Source organism: Sciurus carolinensis, chromosome 11 (assembly GCF_902686445.1).
Source record: "Sciurus carolinensis chromosome 11, mSciCar1.2, whole genome shotgun sequence".
Classification (NCBI taxonomy): domain Eukaryota; kingdom Metazoa; phylum Chordata; class Mammalia; order Rodentia; family Sciuridae; genus Sciurus; species Sciurus carolinensis.
In genome coordinates, this window is record NC_062223.1 from 79,702,966 (window position 1) to 79,710,382 (window position 7,417).

The window sequence follows — 7,417 nt, forward strand, 5'->3', positions numbered from 1 at the left end:
AAGGAAGAAAGATCCATAAGAAAGAATGGATTTCCGAATGCTACGTGCAAATTACTTAACCCTGACTCCATGAATAAGAGCCAAGACATAATGGACTTACATAACTAAGACTTTGATCGATTCTAGATAATTAATCAATATCACACAAAATCATATTAAAGAGAGAGCAATAAACCTCTGGTTCTTTCTAGACTTATTACTATACTATTCAAGAGGGGATAATCTGGAGAATCCTGAAGGATAAACGATATTCCCCATCTCAAAGACAAAAGGGTAAGAGGAAAGAAATTATTCCTGAAATGAAGAGTTCAAAGGCAGAAAAATACAATACATAATGCTAATAAATTCATGATGGCAAAAGGAAATGAATATTCAGTCACAGGTAACTCAGAAAGTTGGAAACCCTGATCTTATAGTGTCCATAAAGAAATGTTATCTTCAAAGTTTGTGGTCATGACCATCTGACAAAAAGTTTAATCAGTAATTATTTTTTTCTAGTTCAAACTGTAGACTTTAGACTTAAAGATTTTCTAGGGAGAAAAAGTAAAGAGATTAGGAAGCAACATAAGAGGATGCTTTGAGTGTCCCAAAGTTTACCTGGATAGAGTTCAAAAGTCGGTATGATATATTGGCAAAAGTAAAGTAGTACATTTAGAATTTTAAAATGTGTTTTTAAATCAATACTCATGCATTTGCTAATTATGTGCTTTTGAATAAGCCAACATTTATGTGATCCTCAGTCCCCTAACACATAAAATGGGAATAACTACCTCACAGGGCTACTGATAAGACTGAACAAAGTATATTATTTTTGCTGTATGAATGATAAATGTAAATGATATAAATCTGTCTTCGCCAATCTTTGCAATGAACGAAAAAGAGCAGATTCAATGGAGAGAAATTTTATTTTAATTCTCACAGCAATATATTTATTTGCAAAACATTCCTATATCCTCTACATAGAAACAAGAAAGCAACCTGGGGACTGAAAATAGTACATAGGCTAGAGTTAAGGTCTGCCACTTACTTGCAGAAAAGCCTTGAACAAGTTTCCTTTTCCAGTGTGAGCCTCAGCTTCTTTATCTATAAAAGAGATACCAGGAATCACCTTATGTGGTTATTCTGAGAATTGGAAAAAACATGTTAAATATCTCACAGAGTGTCTGTAACAGAACAGGTGTTCAATAATGTAAGAAACAGTTAATAGTTATCACCTCTTAAAAACTAGCTAATAAATTATGATTTTCAAAGGTTTCTTTATACTCGATATTTTATTAAGTAAACCCTATAAACCTATATACTATATTTTATTTAGTAAACCCTATTCATAACCCTATAAACTAGCCACAGCAACTGTTATATCCCCATTTTACAATTAGGACAACAAAACTACAAGGTCATGCAGTGAGACAGATACTAAATTAAGGTCCCCTAACTTTCCTAGGCATTTCATTATTACCCCATCATGAATTATAACATTACCCCTTAATAATTAAATTATCTATGAAGAGGTACATTCTTTGGATAACCTTAAACATCTAACTCTCCTTACTATATTTTTAAAAAAGAATTTTCACCACTTTCTGGTTATGACATAGGAAGATTAAAAAAAAAAAAAAGAAAGAAAAAGAAAAAAGAGAAAATTCATTAAAACCAATAATAATAGAACTGAGAATTGTCCCAAATTGGCAACTACTCAGTCTAACTTCATTTTTTTGGTTTTTCCCAACAAAGTCAGTGAACACTTAAAATTATTTTTTTTAATTTGCTTACCAAAACACTTTTTGACAAATTTATCCCTAAAATTAAGAAAAAATAATACCAAGACAGCTTTCTCCCACCTATGTTGATCACACTCTTCTCTTTTATCTCTTCATTTAAGCCCTTATCAAATCATGCTGTATTATCTTCAGCTCCTTAAGGACAGGGCTGCACCCTATATATAGCTTCCCATCCTGCTTCAGTATAGGACAAGTACGTGTACCAGGACCTAAACAACTGGAAAAGAACTCAATAACTGTTCATAAGGAAATGGATGAGTAAATGAAGACACTCTCCCAGGGGACATTAGGAAGGGAAAAAACTGGGCATGGTATGTTAGGGCTAATAAGAAAGTGAAAGAAACAAAGCATTTTAAGAGCTACATAAGGAAGAGAAACCTTTGTGTGTAGACACATAATAGGCCCTTGTATGGTTTTAAGTATCACTGAAGAAAGATTAAAAACCAAAGGAGACCCAGAAGAGACAATTTCAAGTTAAAAGGCTCAAAAGTTAAGGTGCAAGAAAAAATGCTGGCCTAGGATATTTCAACAGTTTCCAGGACCTTTGCTAACACACACAAACACACAGAAAAAAACTTCTTGTTTTGGTTGTAGAAAGACAGATAATAAAAGGGAAGAAAAGTCCAAGCCAAATGTTAATTAATTAATCCAAAAATGTTAGAATTCCCTCAGATCCATACACTGGAATGCAGTTCCTCCTCACTGAGAACCATTCTTAACTAAAACCCCAGCGCAGCAATTGGCAGTAAAGAGGATGATCATATTATTCATTCAACAAATGTGAATGTTTGCTATCTGCCACCAATATCCTCAGCACTGGGCTTAAAACAATGAACTTGAACAGTTAAAACTTACTGCTCTCAAGCAGTTTTCATTCTAGCCAGTGTGTTGTGGCCCACATCAGAAATCCTAGCAACTTGGGAGGCTGTCAGGAGATTGCAAGTTTGAGGTCAGCCTCAGAAATCTGAAGAGGCCCTAAGTAACTTAGTGAGACTCTGTCTCAAAATAAAAAAATTAAAAGAGTTGGGAATATGGTCGAGTGGTTAAGCTCCCCTGAATACAATCCCCAAGAAAATAAAGTTTTCATCCTAGTGGTAAGAGATAGCTAATGGGGTTGGATAGATACAGTGTGGGGTGGGATGGGATGGGATGTATGCCAGGCAGTAAATGCTATGGAAGAAAAAGAATGGAGGGAGCTAACTGGCAGGATACAGATTTTATCAAGATCAGATCTCTTAATGTAGTGATTCCTAAACTTTAACAAGCATCAGAATCACGTGGAGGACTTGATAAAGCGAAAGTTTTAAGACCCAATCCCAGAGTTTTTTATTTGTAGGTGTGAGGTAAGACCCATTAAATTGCTAACAAAATTCCCAGATTATGTTGACAATCCTGGTCCAGGGACCACACTTTGAGAACTAATTGTTTCAACCCAAAGGATTAGGTAATCTATCTCATGGGTCTTGACTTGCTTCTTCATTCATACACATTCATTCAAACACTTATTCAAAGTTCCAGAACTTAAGTTCCAGGAACTTAGACACTAAAACTAAACAGATCCTGTTATCAAAAGATTCACAGGCTAATGGAAAAAGGTAGGTACAAACTCCTAGGTATTGGGTGACTGCCTACCTGTCTCTGGAGCATAAAAGCAAACTCCTGAAACTTTAAGGCTGAGAAATGCTATAAAGGGCTTATAAGAATGCTACCTACAAAAGCAAAACTCATTCCATGGGGGGGAAAGGAGGAAAAGACTAAGGGATCCCTTTCTAGAGATCCAACAAAACTTCTCCATAGTCAAGTAAGAGAAGGCAGGCATTCCACATGCACATGCAAAAGTGAAGATGAAAAAGAGGATGTGAGAAGAGAAAATAGAAAGTGAGGCTGCAAAGGCAGGCGGTAATCTAATCTCTTAAGAGTTTCTTATTACATGTAAAGGAGTCTGAAATTAATCTCTGAACAATGAAGGGTTCAGCAGGAGACACTGGTGTGATTAGGTTTTGTTTCACAAAGATCCTTCCTTTGTGTCCTCCAAGCCTTGTACTGCACCTCAAAACATGTGCTCAGTCAATGTATATTAAGTTGAACTGAAGAAGTTTTTTTTCATCAAGTGCCCTCTTATGGATGAGGGACCAGTCACCTTCTCTGCAGGGCTCACTTTGGCCAGGACAAGACTTGTAAAACAGGTCCAGCAACCTCAATTATTGCACACTACTCCCTGTACAACTGGAGTCCCCCAGAGGGCCTTCATTGTTTACACGTCTACCTCACCCACTAGACTCTGAGCTCTAGAAAGACAGAGACTGAATTCCCATAGCCCTTAGCAGAAGACTTGAAACATAATAGCTCTCCACACTCCAGTAATGTTGGACAAAACAATGACTGAAAAAGCAAAATCACCTGGTAGAACCCTAAGTTCATGAACTTCATTCCCTTCAGGGAATGTTGCAGGGTACAGTGATCCCAAACCCTTAGAAGTACCACTTCTAAGTGAGGGGGGGCATGGGTTTCATGGCAACTGATGCAGACTTTCCAAATTGAAACAAAAATGTTACAAGTGCAGTTGTACAAATCCCAGTGGACCTCTGAAGGCCCAAGTGGGAAGAAAGTCAGCTGTACCCCAGAGGAGGAAGAGGATGGATGCCAGCAGAGACTTCACAGCGGGAGGAATCTTGAAAGGTGAGTAGATGACTGCTACCGGTCTCAGTGTCTGCAGCATAAAAGCAAACTCCGGAAAGTTTAGGCTGGGAGTGACCTGCTTTAGGTCACAGAGTTAGTAGGTAAAGCCACAAGGTAAGACAGAGGAGGCATCTCTGTATCTTTGGCTTGTTTTCTCCTGACAACTGAGAGAGAGCCCAGAGACACGGAAGGCAAAACTGAAGATTCTTCTCTGAAACAACTCAAAATAAAGGCAAGACTAATGAACTTTTATTTTTATTGGTAACCACAATGATAACCCTTCCCTTCACCTTTAGCAATTCTGGATATATAATAAAGGGTAAGACAATTAATTATCCAAGAGGTTTAACAAATAAGGACTTTGTTCACATCACCAAAGAACCACCCAAAACTTCTCAAATATTCTTCCAAAACAGTCCCAGTAACATTTACTGTTAAATGATTCAAGATACTGAAGGTTGAAATGGAATAATGCACATGATATAACTATGATACTCCTTTCCCCATCTGGTTTTAACTTTCCAAGTTACGGAGTATTCCCGGGGTGGGGGAGGGGTTGCACAAGTCGAGTACTACGGAGCTTATTTTTCCACGGAGTTGAACCCTAAAAGTGATTCCCCAAGCCTGGACCGGGTAATCTCTATGCAGTATGAATCGGTCGCCGCTTTGCTAGGCTTTCTCGTCGCGGGCCGGGGTGAGCGTCGGAGGACCGCGAAGTTCGGAAGGGAGTGGGTCCCGGACCAGGTCCTGTCTGCCCGCCCGGCCCGGCCCGGCCCCTCCTCCGCCATGCCTCACTCTCGGGCCCCTGGAGTGCCCAAGCGTCTGAGACCTGCGGTCGCACCGGTGCATGCACAGGGGGCCTTTGTTGGCCCGACTCGAGCGGACGGCCTTGCGGGGCGGCGCCTGCCTCACCTTACCTGGAGTCCCCGCCCGTCCGCCCGCCCGTCCGCCAGCCCAGTCGGCCGGCCCCCGGGGGAGAATGAATGGGCCCAGGCCTCCAGCCCACCCCGCTCGCCCGCTGCACCGCCCCAGCCCCCGCGCCCCGGCCCGGGCAGCGGCGACGCCAGGGGTACCGGGCAGGAGGCCGGCTCACCTTCCGCGCTCGCTCGGCTCCGCTCGGCTCCTCCTCCTCCTCCTCCACCCCGGTGGCCGCAGCCGAGCCTGGAGTGAGCGCGCGAGTGTGCGCGAGCGGTCGCTTCACTTTCTCCCTCCGGCCGCCGCCGGCGCGCGCTCCGCGAGCGGCCTGGGATCCCCTCAGGACCACGGATCGGCGAGGGAGGAGACGCTGAGGCGCGGGAGGGAGCGGGGCGGCGCGCGGAGGGGTGTCGCGGGGGAAGGACTGGAGATCTGCGGGGGCGGGGACGTGAGGGGCTCCGCTGGACTCCGAGAGAAGAGGTGGGAAGTCGAGGGAGACTTGGTTCTTTGGGGAGAATCTCAAGAGCGCTGGGCTCCGTGAAAAGGGAGACAAAAGTGTGAGGGGAAAGCGTCCCACGAGTAGGATGGTGGAGCCTGGGAGCCAGATAGCCGGGAGGCGTGAGGGCGAGTAAAGGGGCGGGGGCGTGTGAGGGAAGCCGCGAGGGGCGGCTACTGTGTGGTCTGCACCTTCGGCTCCAGCCGCAGCCGCGCTATTGTACGCGACGGGGCTGGGCCCGACCGCCTCGCCCACCAGCCCCCGCCCCCTCCCGGCGAAGCCGCGGCGCCGGCGGAGCCCTGTCCGCCCCGCCTCCAGCAGGTGGGAGGGGGCGGGGAGCGCTGGATGACCCACGTGAGCGAGGCCATCCCAGCTAGGGAGGCCGGCGCCTGGGATGACGTCATCGGCGCATGACGCCAGAGGCCCGGGAATCACCCGGCTGCCCGTGACGTCATTGCCCTCGTCTCGGCCCTCCGCCAGCGTTCTCTCTTGTAGGTTTTTTTGAAGCGGCATTTCTTCTGAAAAGTTTTTGGGCGATTTCGAGATGAGTATAGTTCGAATCGAAAAAGATGCTCACCTGCTGGTTTGGGATCTTAGGTTTACAAAGCACCACAGCATCCCTTAGCTCATTTCCAAGAGCTGAATTTGAAAACTAGCGACTCTTCTGTGATCTCAGAGCAGAAATGTATTGTTGTTTGTTTTTTCCGGGTAGGATTTGGGAGCAAGGGTGCGGGAGGCTGGGGAGAAGGAATGATAATGGAGAAGTTTAAACTGTCCTAAACTGACAGGGGAAATAAGTGGGATCCCTTTCCTGTTCTGTCACGGAAGCTGCTTTCTACCCAAATCTTTCGCCTGAGCTCATATTATGCATTTTCCAGTAACTCATAAACAGCTTTACTTCATGCCCTGCTGTACCTCCATTTCATCAAGTCCAAAACAGATGGCATTATTTGCTAAAAGTCTGGAATCAGATGGTAGTGCTTCAAATCACAGCTGTATAAATGTTAGTGATAGGACCTTAAAATTTATAAGCCATAATTTCAACATCATAGTAATACCTGTGTATCCTTATCTTCTAAGAGTCAGTTTTACCATAATAATGCTAACTTAGAAGTTAGCACACATTAAGTCCTTTAGAATGTTGGCAATAGCTATTGCCATTTCCCCCCAGACTTGTTACTCTTACATAACTTTCTTTGATCTCCGCAAATGGACTACCAACCCAGACGACCCTTACGCCAGAAATCTAGGCATAGGTCCCCATTCTTCCTCTCTCAATGTCAGTATGGAATTGGTCGCCAAGATTTATGGATTCTCCCAAATACTTTTCAAGTCCTTGCCCTTCTCTTCATCCACCACCTGGACTGCTATAACAATGTTCAGTGTCTCCGAATTCAATCTGTTTTTCACACTAGTCACCATAATAGCCTTTTAAAACCACAAACCTGATGATGATGTCCTTCCCTGTTTAAACAGTCTGAAAGCCTTATTTCTTTCAGGATAAAGTTCAGACTTTTTTTTTTTCCCCTGTGGTGCTGGAGATTTG

At 43.8% G+C, this 7,417-nt stretch overlaps 1 protein-coding gene across 2 annotated transcripts in view; it reads right to left on the reverse strand.

Annotated features, from left to right (window-relative positions):
• Nucleotides 1-6,009, reverse strand: part of Pak1 (p21 (RAC1) activated kinase 1) — a 139,145-nt gene extending 133,136 nt beyond the window's left edge. For both annotated transcript variants that reach the window (XM_047516780.1, XM_047516777.1), the window contains exons 1-2: nucleotides 5,554-6,009; nucleotides 1,028-1,083 (exon numbers count right to left, since the gene is read on the reverse strand). The gene's annotated coding sequence lies outside the window, so the exon portion shown is untranslated. The remainder of the gene's footprint in view (nucleotides 1-1,027; nucleotides 1,084-5,553) is intronic.
• Nucleotides 6,010-7,417: the final 1,408 nt, after the last annotated feature.